Raw genomic sequence first — 16,743 nt, forward strand, 5'->3', positions numbered from 1 at the left:
TGTTGTTATAGTACAAGGTACAACATGTGTTGTTATAGTGCTAAGTACAACATGTGTTGTTATAGTACAAGGTACAATATGTGTTGTTATAGTACAAGGTACAACATGTGTTGTTATAGTACCAGGTACAATATGTGTTGTTATAGTACAAGGTACAATATGTGTTGTTATAGTACAAACTACAATATGTGTTGTCATAGTACAAGGTACAATATGTGTTGTTATAGTATAAGGTACAATATGTGTTGTTATAGTACAAGGTACAATATGTGTTGTTATAGTACTAAGTACAATATGTGTTGTTATAGTACAAGGTACAATATGTGTTGTTATAGTACAAGGTACAACATGTGTTGTTATAGTACAAGGTACAATATGTGTTGTTATAGTACAAGGTACAATATGTGTTGTTATAGTACAAGGTACAATATGTGTTGTTATAGTACAAGGTACAACATGTGTTGTTATAGTACAAGGTACAATATGTGTTGTTATAGTACAAGGTACAATATGTGTTGTTATAGTACAAGGTACAATATGTGTTGTTATAGTACAAGGTACAATATGTGTTGTTATAGTACAAGGTACAATATGTGTTGTTATAGTACAAGGTACAATGTGTTGTTATAGTACAAGGTACAATATGTGTTGTTATAGTACAAGGTACAATATGTGTTGTTATAGTACAAGGTACAATATGTGTTGTTATAGTACAAGGTACAATATGTGTTATAGTACTAAGGTACAATATGTGTTATAGTACTAAGTACAATATGTGTTGTTATAGTACAAGGTACAATATGTGTTGTTATAGTACAAGGTACAATATGTGTTGTTATAGTACTAAGTACAATATGTGTTGTTATAGTACAAGGTACAATATGTGTTGTCATAGTACTAAGTACAATATGTGTTGTTATAGTACAAGGTACAATATGTGTTGTTATAGTACAAGGTACAATATGTGTTGTTATAGTACAAGGTACAATATGTGTTGTTATAGTACAAGGTACAATATATGTTGTTATAGTACAAGGTACAATATGTTTTTATAGTACAAGGTACAATATGTGTTATAGTACAAGATACAATATGTGTTGTTATAGTACTAAGTACAATATGTGTTGTTATAGTACTAAGTACAATATGTGTTGTTATAGTACCAGGTACAATATGTGTTGTTATAGTACAAGGTACAATATGTGTTGTTATAGTACTAAGTACAATATGTGTTGTTATAGTACAAGATACAATATGTGTTGTTATAGTACTAAGGTACAATATGTGTTGTTATAGTACTAAGGTACAATATGTGTTGTTATAGTACAAGGTACAACATGTGTTGTTATAGTACAAGGTACAATATGTGTTGTTATAGTACAAGGTACAATATGTGTTGTTATAGTACAAGGTACAATATGTGTTGTTATAGTACTAAGTACAATATGTGTTGTTATAGTACAAGGTACAATATGTGTTGTTATAGTACTAAGTACAATATGTGTTGTTATAGTACAAGTACAATATGTGTTGTTATAGTACAAGGTACAATATGTGTTGTTATAGTACAAGTACAATATGTGTTGTTATAGTACAAGGTACAATATGTGTTGTTATAGTACAAGGTACAATATGTGTTGTTATAGTACAAGGTACAATATGTGTTGTTATAGTACAAGGTACAATATGTGTTGTTATAGTACAAGGTACAATATGTGTTGTTATAGTACAAAGTACAATATGTGTTGTTATAGTACAAGGTACAATATGTGTTGTTATAGTACAAGGTACAATATGTGTTGTTATAGTACAAGGTACAATATGTGTTATAGTACCAGGTACAATATGTGTTGTTATAGTACCAGGTACAATATGTGTTGGTATAGTACAAGGTACAATATGTGTTGTTATAGTACAAGGTACAATATGTGTTGTTATAGTACAAGGTACAATATATGTTGTTATAGTACAAGGTACAATATGTGTTATAGTACAAGGTACAATATGTCTTATAGTACAAGATACAATATGTGTTGTTATAGTACTAAGTACAATATGTGTTGTTATAGTACTAAGTACAATATGTGTTGTTATAGTACAAGGTACAATATGTGTTGTTATAGTACAAGGTACAATATGTGTTGTTATAGTACTAAGTACAATATGTGTTGTTATAGTACAAGATACAATATGTGTTGTTATAGTACTAAGTACAATATGTGTTGTTATAGTACTAAGTACAATATGTGTTGTTATAGTACAAGGTACAACATGTGTTGTTATAGTACAAGGTACAATATGTGTTGTTATAGTACTAAGTACAATATGTGTTGTTATAGTACTAAGTACAATATGTGTTGTTATAGTACTAAGTACAATATGTGTTGTTATAGTACTAAGTACAATATGTGTTGTTATAGTACAAGGTACAATATGTGTTGTTATAGTACAAGGTACAATATGTGTTGTTATAGTACTAAGTACAATATGTGTTGTTATAGTACAAGATACAATATGTGTTGTTATAGTACTAAGTACAATATGTGTTGTTATAGTACTAAGTACAATATGTGTTGTTATAGTACAAGGTACAATATGTGTTGTTATAGTAACAAGGTACAATATGTGTTGTTATAGTACAAGGTACAACATGTGTTGTTATAGCACAAGGTACAACATGTGTTGTTATAGTACAAGGTACAACATGTGTTGTTATAGCACAATATACAAGATATGTTGTTATAGTACCAGGTACAATATGTGTTGTTATAGTACCAGGTACAATATGTGTTGTTATAGTACCAGGTACAATATGTGTTGTTATAGTACCAGGTACAATATGTGTTGTTATAGTACCAGGTACAATATGTGTTGTTATAGTACCAGGTACAATATGTGTTGTTATAGTACTAAGTACAATATGTGTTGTTATAGTACAAGGTACAATATGTGTTGTTATAGTACCAGGTACAATATGTGTTGTTATAGTACAAGGTACAATATGTGTTGTTATAGTACTAAGTACAATATGTGTTGTTATAGTACAAGTTACAATATGTGTTGTTATAGTACAAGTTACAATATGTGTTGTTATAGTACCAGGTACAATATGTGTTGTTATAGTACCAGGTACAATATGTGTTGTTATAGTACCAGGTACAATATGTGTTGTTATAGTACCAGGTACAATATGTGTTGTTATAGTACTAAGTACAATATGTGTTGTTATAGTACAAGGTACAATATGTGTTGTTATAGTACCAGGTACAATATGTGTTGTTATAGTACAAGGTACAATATGTGTTGTTATAGTACTAAGTACAATATGTGTTGTTATAGTACAAGGTACAATATGTGTTGTTATAGTACAAGTTACAATATGTGTTGTTATAGTACCAGGTACAATATGTGTTGTTATAGTACAAGGTACAATATGTGTTGTTATAGTACAAGGTACAATATGTGTTGTTATAGTACTAAGTACAATATGTGTTGTTATAGTACTAAGTACAATATGTGTTGTTATAGTACAAGGTACAATATGTGTTGTTATAGTACTAAGTACAATATGTGTTGTTATAGTACAAGGTACAATATGTGTTGTCATAGTACAAGGTACAATATGTGTTGTTATAGTACAAGGTACAATATGTGTTGTTATAGTACAAGGTACAATATGTGTTGTTATAGTACAAGGTACAATATGTGTTGTTATAGTACTAAGTACAATATGTGTTGTTATAGTACAAGGTACAATATGTGTTGTTATAGTACAAGGTACAATATGTGTTGTTATAGTACAAGGTACAATATGTGTTGTTATAGTACTAAGTACAATATGTGTTGTTATAGTACAAGGTACAATATGTGTTGTTATAGTACAAGTACAATATGTGTTGTTATAGTACAAGGTACAATATGTGTTGTTATAGTACAAGGTACAATATGTGTTGTTATAGTACAAGTACAATATGTGTTGTTATAGTACAAGGTACAATATGTGTTGTTATAGTACAAGGTACAATATGTGTTGTTATAGTACAAGGTACAATATGTGTTGTTATAGTACAAGGTACAATATGTGTTGTTATAGTACCAGGTACAATATGTGTTGTTATAGTACTAAGTACAATATGTGTTGTTATAGTACTAAGGTACAATATGTGTTGTTATAGTACAAGGTACAATATGTGTTGTTATAGTACAAGGTACAATATGTGTTGTTATAGTACCAGGTACAATATGTGTTGTTATAGTACTGAGTACAATATGTGTTGTTATAGTACTAAGTACAATATGTGTTGTTATAGTACCAGGTACAATATGTGTTGTTATAGTACCAGGTACAATATGTGTTGTTATAGTACCAGGTACAATATGTGTTGTTATAGTACAAGGTACAATATGTGTTGTTATAGTACAAGGTACAATATGTGTTGTCATAGTACAAGGTACAATATGTGTTGTTATAGTACAAGGTACAATATGTGTTGTTATAGTACCAGGTACAATATGTGTTGTTATAGTACCAGGTACAATATGTGTTGTCATAGTACAAGGTACAATATGTGTTGTCATAGTACAAGGTACAATATGTGTTGTTATAGTACAAGGTACAATATGTGTTGTTATAGTACAGGGTACAATATGTGTTGTCATAGTACAAGGTACAATATGTGTTGTTATAGTACAAGGTACAATATGTGTTGTCATAGTACAAGGTACAATATGTGTTGTTATAGTACAAGGTACAATATGTGTTGTTATAGTACTAAGTACAATATGTGTTGTTATAGTACTAAGTACAATATGTGTTGTTATAGTACAAGGTACAATATGTGTTGTTATAGTACAAGGTACAATATGTGTTGTTATAGTACAAGGTACAATATGTGTTGTTATAGTACAAGGTACAATATGTGTTGTTATAGTACAAGGTACAATATGTGTTGTTATAGTACAAGGTACAATATGTGTTGTTATAGTACTAAGTACAATATGTGTTGTTATAGTACAAGGTACAATATGTGTTGTTATAGTACCAGGTACAATATGTGTTGTTATAGTACAAGGTACAATATGTGTTGTTATAGTACCAGGTACAATATGTGTTGTTATAGTACAAGGTACAATATGTGTTGTTATAGTACAAGGTACAATATGTGTTGTTATAGTACAAGGTACAATATGTGTTGTCATAGTACAAGGTACAATATGTGTTGTTATAGTACAAGGTACAATATGTGTTGTTATAGTACCTGGTACAATACGTGTTGTTATAGTACTAACTGAGTACAATATGTGTTGTTATAGTACTAACTTAGTACAATATGTGTTGTTATAGTACAAGGTACAATATGTGTTGTTATAGTACCAGGTACAATATGTGTTGTTATAGTACAAGGTACAATATGTGTTGTTATAGTACAGGGTACAATATGTGTTGTTATAGTACCTGGTACAATACGTGTTGTTATAGTACTAACTGAGTACAATATGTGTTGTTATAGTACTAACTTAGTACAATATGTGTTGTTATAGTACTAAGTACAATATGTGTTGTTATAGTACCAGGTACAATATGTGTTGTTATAGTACAATGTACAATATTTGTTGTTATAGTACAATGTACAATATGTGTTGTTATAGTACAAGGTACAATATGTGTTGTTATAGTACAAGGTACAATATTTGTTGTTATAGTACAATGTACAATATGTGTTGTTATAGTACTAAGTACAATATGTGTTGTTATAGTACTAAGTACAATATGTGTTGTTATAGTACAAGGTACAATATGTGTTGTCATAGTACAAGGTACAATATGTGTTGTTATAGTACCAGGTACAATATGTGTTGTTATAGTACAAGGTACAATATGTGTTGTTATAGTACAAGGTACAATATGTGTTGTCATAGTACAAGGTACAATATGTGTTGTTATAGTACCAGGTACAATATGTGTTGTTATAGTACAAGGTACAATATGTGTTGTTATAGTACAAGGTACAATATGTGTTGTTATAGTACAAGGTACAATATGTGTTGTTATAGTACAAGGTACAATATGTGTTGTTATAGTACAAGGTACAATATGTGTTGTTATAGTACAGGGTACAATATGTGTTGTTATAGTACAAGGTACAATATGTGTTGTTATAGTACTAAGTACAATATGTGTTGTTATAGTACAAGGTACAATATGTGTTGTTATAGTACTAACTTAGTACAATATGTGTTGTTATAGTACTAAGTACAATATGTGTTGTTATAGTACTAAGTACAATATGTGTTGTTATAGTACTAAGTACAATATGTGTTGTTATAGTACAAGGTACAATATGTGTTGTTATAGTACAAGGTACAATATGTGTTGTTATAGTACAAGGTACAATATGTGTTGTTATAGTACAAGGTACAATATGTGTTGTTATAGTACTAACTTAGTACAATATGTGTTGTTATAGTACAAGGTACAATATGTGTTATAGTACTAAGTACAACATGTGTTGTTATAGTACAAGAATTCTATATTTTCCGCGGTTGAAATCCACGGTTTTAGTCTCTTTAAACATAAAACATATACTATAATCAACTATAAGCAATGCCTTCCATGGAACATATTCAATTAGACAGAATTTATAACAAATTCTCGAATTTAGTACTATGTATGATCGGAGATAATTCAATGATTTAATCAATCTTATAATTTACAATGTTGTATTTGGATAAAATTATATATATATAAACTAAATCTCCCGCCTACATGACCGGCAAGTGATTAGCATTTCTACGAGTGAGCATTCTGGGAAGGCTTCATTCAGATAAAACAACCTGAAATGTGGTGATATTTAATAAAGATATCTACTAAAAGTAAAAATACACTGAATGACGAACATGGAGCACGCTGAACATGATAACTGGACTTCCTATGAGACGTTACTGGAGAAGGTAGGAGGTAATTGTTACTTATCATTGACGTATCGATATCCTCGGGGAACGCATCCAGGTTTACATTGTTTCATTAAATCGCAAAATAGGCTCAATATATCTGTGATGACCGAGATATTTTATGACACGAGGTCACAAAAAGGGCAGACTAGTATGTATATATAAAAACTGAAAAAGATTCGCGATTATTGCCGTCTATTTCTCATATCGTTGCCACGAGGAAAGTGAAAGAATAACAATATTTCTAAATGATCTACTTTATTATTTTTGTATATATAAACTATGAAAAAGATTCACGATTATTGCCGTCTATTTCTCATATCGTTGCCACGAGGAAAGTGAAAGAATAACAATATTTCTAAATGATCTAGTTTATTATTTTTGTATATATAAACAATGAAAAAGATTCACGATTATTGCCGTCTATTTCTCATATCCACGAGGAAAATGAAAGAATAACGATATGTTGATATCAGGACTATTGAGGGAAGTCTGTAGTTGAATAGTATCATTGAGAGCAGAGATGGAGGATTGGATGAAAAGATATTTGAGTTTAAATATCTGACACAATTTCTCAGTTGACATAAGATGATATTGGCTTTTCCATCTCCATTGTATATTAGTGATTATAGACAGTCGACCCAGGTGGATATAAAAATGGATTATAGACAATCGACCCAGGTGGATATAAAAACTGCTTTTATTTTGCTTTATTGGACATCACCGAGAAAGCAGGCTTTTTGGATTAAACCATTCCGACACAAAGAGGAGTTGTATAATTGATTTCTTGATAAAAGGCCATTAAAAGGCAGCACAGCTAATGTAGGGATAGGTTGAGATATAAATGCGAGAGAGATTTTTTATAACTTACAATTTGAAAGAAAGTGATATTTTGATGCAGAAGTCTTCTTTTACTAAGAGCTACTAAACCAGTTTCCTCATATAAATCTTATGACTCGTTCGGGCGACATTAGGCCTATAATGATACAAACTGCTTCTAGTGGGACAGAAACTAAAACGTTGCATTCTGTGTGAGTACAATTTAGCTAAACTATATTCTGGTATTTATAGTGAAAATTGGTTCAGTATGATGTCTGTTTATGATTTTATAAGCTTTTCATCATTAAGATAAGTATGATATGACCAGATTGTATTGTAATTATAAAGCAAACAAAAATGCATGTGACTAGTACCGCTTGTAATGTCCATAAAAAACTTAGGATGTAACGTCACAGAGTCATTCTAGAGAGTGATCACGTGTTTTATTGGAATTACACCCAATTTATTTTCCCAATTTGAACTGTTCCTAGGGTCATTCTTTAACATAGCAGCTGTGTGTCCTCAATAAAATTAAGAATGAGTATAGAGTACAACACAAATATGGTCCTAGACTTGTCCCCTGATAAACCCCAGCTTCTAGACTTGTCCCCTGATAAACCCCTGCTTCTAGACTTGTCCCCTGCTAAACCCCTGCTTCTAGACTTGTCCCCTGATAAACCCCTGCTTCTAGACTTGTCCCCTGATAAACCCCTGCTTCTAGACTTGTCCCCTGATAAACCCCTGCTTCTAGAATTGGCTCTTTGATATACCCCTGCTTCTAGAATTAGCTCTTTGATAAACCCCTGCTTCTAGACTTGTCCCCTGATAAACCCCTGCTTCTAGAATTAGCTCTTTGATATACCCCTGCTTCTAGAATTAGCTCTTTGATAAACCCCTGCTTCTAGAATTGGCTCTTTGATATACCCCTACTTCTACAATTGGCTCTTTGATATACCCCTGCTTCTAGACTTTTCCCCTGATAAACCCCTGCTTCTAGACTTGTCCCCTGATAAACCCCTGCTTCTACAATTGGCTCTTTGATATACCCCTGCTTCTAGACTTGTCCCCTGATAAACCCCTGCTTCTAGACTTGTCCCCTGATAAACCCCTGCTTCTAGACTTGTCCCCTGATAAACCCCTGCTTCTAGACTTGTCCCCTGATATACCCCTGCTTCTAGACTTGTCCCCTGATAAACCCCTGCTTCTAGACTTGTCCCCTGATAAACCCCTGCTTCTAGACTTGTCCCCTGATAAACCCCTGCTTCTAGACTTGTCCCCTGATAAACCCCTGCTTCTAGACTTGTCCCCTGATAAACCCCTGCTTCTAGAATTGGCTCTTTGATATACCCCTGCTTCTAGAATTAGCTCTTTGATAAACCCCTGCTTCTAGAATTGGCTCTTTGATATACCCCTACTTCTACAATTGGCTCTTTGATATACCCCTGCTTCTAGACTTTTTCCCTGATAAACCCCTGCTTCTAGACTTGTCCCCTGATAAACCCCTGCTTCTACAATTGGCTCTTTGATATACCCCTGCTTCTAGACTTGTCCCCTGATAAGCCCCTGCTTCTAGACTTGTCCCCTGATAAACCCCTGCTTCTAGACTTGTCCCCTGATAAACCCCTGCTTCTAGACTTGTCCCCTGATAAACCCCTGCTTCTAGACTTGTCCCCTGATAAACCCCTGCTTCTAAAATTGGCTCTTTGATAAACCCCTGCTTCTAGACTTGTCCCCTGATAAACCCCTGCTTCTAGAATTGGCTCTTTGATATACCCCTGCTTCTAGAATTGTCCCCTGATAAACCTCTGCTTCTAGAATTGGCTCTTTGATAAACCCCTGCTTCTAGAATTTGCTCTTTGATAAACCCCTGCTTCTAGAACTGGCTCTTTGATATACCCCTGCTTCTAGAATTGGCTCTTTGATAAACCCCTGCTTCTAGAATTGGCTCTTTGATATACCCCTGCTTCTAGAATTGGCTCTTTGATATACCCCTGCTTCTAGACTTGTCCCCTGATAAACCACTGCTTCTAGAATTGGCTCTTGATATACCCCTGCTTCTAGAATTGGGTCTTTGATAAATCTCTGTATCTAAAATCGTCCAATTTGACTTGTATATATAAATAACCACTTTGTTGTCGATCAGTCACAGTAACAATAACCTATTTTAACCTATTATGCTATGTCTGATCATATATATATACAATATGTATATCGTACATTTAAATACCATTCTGATTACCCAGGTTATCATGAGCGATGTTTGGTACGGCAAACTATTTCATAGCCCAGAGTCATACAAATATATCTAGTGATTGTGCTTAACAATGGATTTTTTGAGCTTAGGTGGCATTGGTCTAGAATTGTCTAGTTATGTCGATAAAACCTATTGGTCTAGAATTCTCTAGTTATGTCGATAAAACCTATTGGTCTAGAATTCTCTAGTACTGTATAAAACCTATTGGTCTAGAATTCTCTAGTACTGTCGATATAACCTATTGGTCTAGAATTCTCTAGTACTGTATCAAACCTATTGGTCTAGAATTCTCTAGTACTGTCGATAAAACCTATTGGTCTAGAATTCTCTAGTACTGTCGATAAAACCTATTGGTCTAGAATTCTCTAGTTATGTCGATAAAACCTATTGGTCTAGAATTCTCTAGTTATGTCGATAAAACCTATTGGTCTAGAATTCTCTAGTACTGTATCAAACCTATTGGTCTAGAATTCTCTAGTTATGTCGATAAAACCTATTGGTCTAGAATTCTCTAGTACTGTCGATAAAACCTATTGGTCTAGAATTCTCTAGTTATGTCGATACAACCTATTGGTATAGAATTCTCTAGTTATGTCGAAAAAACCTATTGGTCTAGAATTCTCTAGTTATGTCGATAAAACCTATTGGTCTAGAATTCTCTAGTACTGTATAAAACCTATTGGTCTAGAATTCTCTAGTACTGTCGATAAAACCTATTGGTCTAGAATTCTCTAGTACTGTCGATAAAACCTATTGGTCTAGAATTCTCTAGTTATGTCGATAAAACCTATTGGTCTAGAATTCTCTAGTTATGTCGATAAAACCTATTGGTCTAGAATTCTCTAGTTATGTCGATAAAACCTATCGGTCTAGAATTCTCTAGTTATGTCGATAAAACCTATTGGTCTAGAATTCTCTAGTACTGTCGATAAAACCTATTGGTCTAGAATTCTCTAGTACTGTCGATAAAACCTATTGGTCTAGAATTCTCTAGTTATGTCGATAAAACCTATTGGTATAAAAATTCTCTAGTACTGTCGATAAAACCTATTGGTCTAGAATTCTCTAGTACTATCGATAAAACCTATTGGTCTAGAATTCTCTAGTACTGTCGATAAAACCTATTGGTCTAGAATTCTCTAGTTATGTCGATACAACCTATTGGTCCAGAATTCTCTAGTTCTGTCGATAAAACCTATTGGTCTAGAATTCTCTAGTACTGTCGATAAAACCTATTGGTCTAGAATTCTCTAGTACTGTATAAAACCTATTGGTCTAGAATTCTCTAGTACTGTCGATAAAACCTATTGGTCTAGAATTCTCTAGTACTGTCGATAAAACCTATTGGTCTAGAATTCTCTAGTTATGTCGATAAAACCTATTGGTCTAGAATTCTCTAGTACTGTCGATAAAACCTATTGGTCTAGAATTCTCTAGTACTGTCGATAAAACCTATTGGTCTAGAATTCTCTAGTACTGTATAAAAACTATTGGTCTAGAATTCTCTAGTACTGTCGATAAAACCTATTGGTCTAGAATTCTCTAGTACTGTTGATAAAACCTATTGATCTAGAATTCTCTTGTTATGTCGATAAAACCTATTTGTCTAGAATTCTCTAGTACTGTCGATAAAACCTATTGGTCTAGAATTCTCTAGTACTGTCGATAAAACCTATTGGTATAGAATTCTCTAGTACTGTCGATAAAACCTATTGGTTTAGAATTCTCTAGTACTGTCGATAAAACCTATTGGTCTAGAATTCTCTTGTTATGTCGATGAAACCTATTGGTCTAGAATTCTCTAGTACTGTCGATAAAACCTATTGGTCTAGAATTCTCTAGTATTGTCGACACAACCTATTGGTCTAGAATTCTCTAGTACTCTCGATAAAACCTATTGGTCTAGAATTCTCTAGTACTGTCGATAAAACCTATTGGTCTAGAATAATCTAGTACTGTCGATAAAACCTATTGGTCTATAATTCTCTAGTACTGTCGATAAAACCTATTGGTATAAAAATTCTCTAGTTCTGTCGATAAAACCTATTGGTCTAGAATTATCTAGTATTGTCGATAAAACCTATTGGTCTAGAATTCTCTAGTTATGTCGATAAAACCTATTGGTCTACAATTCTCTAGTACTGTCGATAAAACCTATTGGTCTAGAATTCTCTAGTGCTGTATAAAACCTATTGGTCTAGAATTCTCTAGTACTGGCGATAAAACCTATTGGTCTAGAATTCTCTAGTTATGTCGATAAAACCTATTGGTATAGAATTCTCTAGTGCTGTATAAAACCTATTGGTCTAGAATTCTCTAGTCCTGTATAAAACCTATTGGTCTAGAATTCTCTAGTACTGTCGATAAAACCTATTGGTATAAAAATTCTCTAGTTCTGTCGATAAAACCTATTGGTCTAGAATTATCTAGTATTGTCGATACAACCTATTGGTCTAGAATTCTCTAGTTATGTCGATACAACCTATTGGTCTAGAATTCTCTAGTCCTGTATAAAACCTATTGGTCTAGAATTCTCTAGTGCTGTAAAAAACCTATTGGTCTAGAATTCTCTAGTACTGGCGATAAAACCTATTGGTCTAGAATTCTCTAGTACTGGCGATAAAACCTATTGGTCTAGAGTTCTCTAGTACTGTCGATAAAACCTATTGGTCTAGAATTCTCTAGTACTGGCGATAAAACCTATTGGTCTAGAGTTCTCTAGTACTGTCGATAAAACCTATTGGTCTAGAGTTCTCTAGTACTGTCGATAAAACCTATTGTTCTAGAGTTCTCTAGTACTGTCGATAAAACCTATTGGTCTAGAGTTCTCTAGTACTGGCGATAAAACCTATTGGTATAGAGTTCTCTAGTTATGTCGATAAAACCTATTGGTCTAGAATTCTCTAGTACTGTATAAAACCTATTGGTCTAGAATTCTCTAGTACTGGCGATAAAACCTATTGGTCTAGAATTCTCTAGTTATGTCGATAAAACCTATTGGTCTAGAATTCTCTAGTTATGTCGATAAAACCTATTGGTCTAGAATTCTCTAGTTATGTCGATAAAACCTATTGGTCTAGAATTCTCTAGTTCTGTCGATAAAACCTATTGGTCTAGAATTCTCTAGTTATGTCGATAAAACCTATTGGTCTAGAATTCTCTAGTTATGTCGATAAAACCTATTGGTCTAGAATTCTCTAGTACTGTCGATACAACCTATTGGTCTAGAATTCTCTAGTACTGTCGATAAAACCTATTGGTCTAGAATTCTGTAGTTATGTCGATAAAACCTATTGGTCTAGAATTCTCTAGTACTGTCGATAAAACCTATTGGTCTAGAATTCTCTAGTACTGTCGATAAAACCTATTGGTCTAGAATTCTCTAGTTATGTCGATAAAACCTATTGGTCTAGAATTCTCTAGTTATGTCGATGAAACCTATTGGTCTAGAATTCTCTATTACTGTCGATAAAACCTATTGGACTAGAATTCTCTAGTTATGTCGATAAAACCTATTGGTCTAGAATTCTCTAGTACTGTCGATAAATATATATATCTATAGTAAATATTGAAACAACAATGGTTTACATATGTATTAAATATCATAGCCTGAACCTATCAAAAAGTTAAACATCATAGCATGTGCCTATCAAAAAGTTGATCATCATAGCCTTCATTTATCAAAAAGTTAATCATCATAGCCTTCATTTATCAAAAAGTTAATCATCATAGCCTTCATTTATCAAAAAGTTAATCAGCATAGCCTTCATTTATCAAAAAGTTAATCATCATAGCCTTCATTTATCAAAAAGTTCATCATCATAGCCTTCATTTATCAAAAAGTTAATCACCATAGCCTTCATTTATCAAAAAGTTAATCATCATAGCCTTCATTTATCAAAAAGTTAATCATCATAGCCTTCATTTATCAAAAAGTTAATCATCATAGCCTTCATTTATCAAAAAGTTAATCATCATAGCCGGCAAAAATTAATCAAAATGGCGATAATATGGAGATTAGGGCCAGGTAGGATCAAACTACAATCAGATGACAAAAACGGCAGTAACATGAATATGTGATGTTATTAGATAGCGTAACGACCTTACAGTACTGAATCAGGATGTCAAATAATTTATTACCGCAGATATTATCAACACCACGGATATCATCATTATCAGACATACCTAACAACACATATCTATGTATGTTTGTCAACTTACCACGGATATTATCATTATCAGACATACCTAACAACACATATCTATGTATGTTTGTCAACTTACCACAGATATCATCATTATCAGACACACCTAACAACACATATCTATGTCTGTGTGTCAACTTACCACAGATATCATTATCAGACATACCTAACAACACATATCTATGTCTGTGTGTCAACTTACCACGGACATCATTATCAGACACACCTAACAACACATATCTATGTCTGTGTGTCAACTTACCACGGATATCATTATCAGACACACCTAACAACACATATCTATGTCTGTGTGTCAACTTACCACGGATATCATTATCAGACACACCTAACAACACATATCTATGTCTGTGTGTCAACTTACCACGGATATTATCAACACCACAGAAGTCATTATTATCAGACACACCTAACAACACATATCTATGTCTGTGTGTCAACTTACCACGGATATTATCAACACCACAGAAGTCATTATTATTAGACACACCTAACAACACATATTTATGTGTGTCAACTTACCACGTAAGTCATCAGTATCAGACATACCTAACAACACATATCTATGTCTGTTTGTCAACTTACCACGGATATTATCATTATCAGACATACCTAACAACACATATTTATGTGTGTCAACTTACCACGTAAGTCATCATTATCAGACATACCTAACAACACATATCTATGTCTGTGTGTCAACTTACCACGGAAGTCATCAGTATCAGACACACCTAACAACACATATCAATGTCTGTGTGTCAACTTACCACGGATATCATCATTATCAGACACACCTAACAACACATATCAATGTCTGTGTGTCAACTTACCACGGATATCATCATTATTAGACACACCTAACAACACATATTTATGTGTGTCAACTTACCACGTAAGTCATCAGTATCAGACATACCTAACAACACATATCAATGTCTGTGTGTCAACTTACCACGGATATCATCATTATCAGACACACCTAACAACACATATCTATGTGTGTCAACTTACCACGTAAGTCATCATTATCAGACATACCTAACAACACATATCAATGTTTGTCAACTTACCACGGAAGTCATCAGCATCAGACATGCCAATGTGGGTACCATACTGAAGCAGATCGTGACCTCAAGACTAGGTACAGTATGCATACCAGTTGTCCTATCTATGACCTGACTATGTACCTGGTCACCAATATGTTACTGATAAGAATCACGATCAACTTAATGCTTAGTCTGTGTCATTTCACGACAGTGTTACATCACAGCAGTGTCGTAACATTAATTTACAAATCAGTGTTCTTTTCCCGCAATGTTGAAAATCTTAACACGCAGTTGTTTATCATAAACACGGTATATATTTATGTATATTATATGGCCGCATCAAGACGTCATGGTAATAATTGGTGTCATCTCTTTTTCTGTGGTTGTTATCTGGTTCTATATCGGACGAAATTTTAATTTTAATGGGCAAATCTTGACTTTTACATCTGGTCTTTTTCTCCTTGTTCCTTTTTACTTGTCTTCATTCAAGATATGTATCTTTGCTCCTATTTTCCCCTCGTTTGATGGATTTCGAGAAAAATTACCGCTTTTTTAGATGTCTGTATTTACTGTTGATTTTTAAGCAAGAATAACCGTTTTATTTTAATGTCGGTATTCTCTGTGGATTTTGAGTAAAAAATACTGTTTTATTTTATTGGTGGTATTCTCAGCTGTTTTGAGTAAGAATTACCACCATTTGTATTTCAAGGTCAAATCGGACAAACAAATCCGCTTTAAGATCTACATAAGCTAATTGTGTTCTCCTGAAACATTAAAACATCATACCATTGGGTTTGCTATTTAGATTAACTTTTATATAGGTGCGTATTTCAAATTTAATCTTCGCAACCTTCAGTAAGCATTCAAAATTTTGTATCCATCAATGTCGGTGTTAGCTGTATTTATCAATGTCGGTGTTCGCTGTATTTATCAATGTCGGTGTTCGCTGTATCCATCAATATCGGTGTTCGCTGTATCCATCAATGTCGGTGTTCGCTGTATCTATCAATGTCGGTGTTTGCTGTATTTATCAATGTCGGTTCTCGCTGTATTCGTCAATGTCGGTTTTCGTTGTATTTGTCAATGTTGGTGTTCGCTGTATCTATCAATGTCGGTATTCGCTGTATTTATCAATGTCGGTGTTAGCTGTATCCATCAATGTCGGTGTTCGCTGTATTCATCAATGTCGGTGTTCGCTGTATTCATCAATGTCGGTGTTCGCTGTATTTATCAATTTCGGTGTTCGCTGTATTCGTCAATGTCGGTTTTCGCTGTATTCATCAATGTCGGTGTTCGCTGTATTCATCAATTTCGGTGTTCGCTGTATTCGTCAATGTCGGTATTCGCTGTATTTATCAATTTCGGTGTTAGCTGTATCCGTCAATGTCGGTGTTCGCTGTATCCGTCAATGTCGGTGTTCGCTGTATTTATCAATGTCGGTGTTCGC

At 33.4% G+C, this 16,743-nt stretch overlaps 1 long non-coding RNA gene across 1 annotated transcript in view; it reads right to left on the reverse strand.

Annotated features, from left to right (window-relative positions):
* The window catches only part of LOC117331310, a 28,301-nt gene extending 12,766 nt beyond the window's left edge, over positions 1-15,535 (reverse strand). The window contains exon 1 of the long non-coding RNA XR_004533462.1: positions 15,321-15,535. This is a non-coding gene — a long non-coding RNA (uncharacterized LOC117331310). The remainder of the gene's footprint in view (positions 1-15,320) is intronic.
* Between the last annotated feature and the right edge of the window lie 1,208 nt (positions 15,536-16,743).

This window comes from Pecten maximus, chromosome 7 (genome assembly GCF_902652985.1).
Source record: "Pecten maximus chromosome 7, xPecMax1.1, whole genome shotgun sequence".
Taxonomy (NCBI): Eukaryota; Metazoa; Mollusca; class Bivalvia; order Pectinida; family Pectinidae; genus Pecten; species Pecten maximus.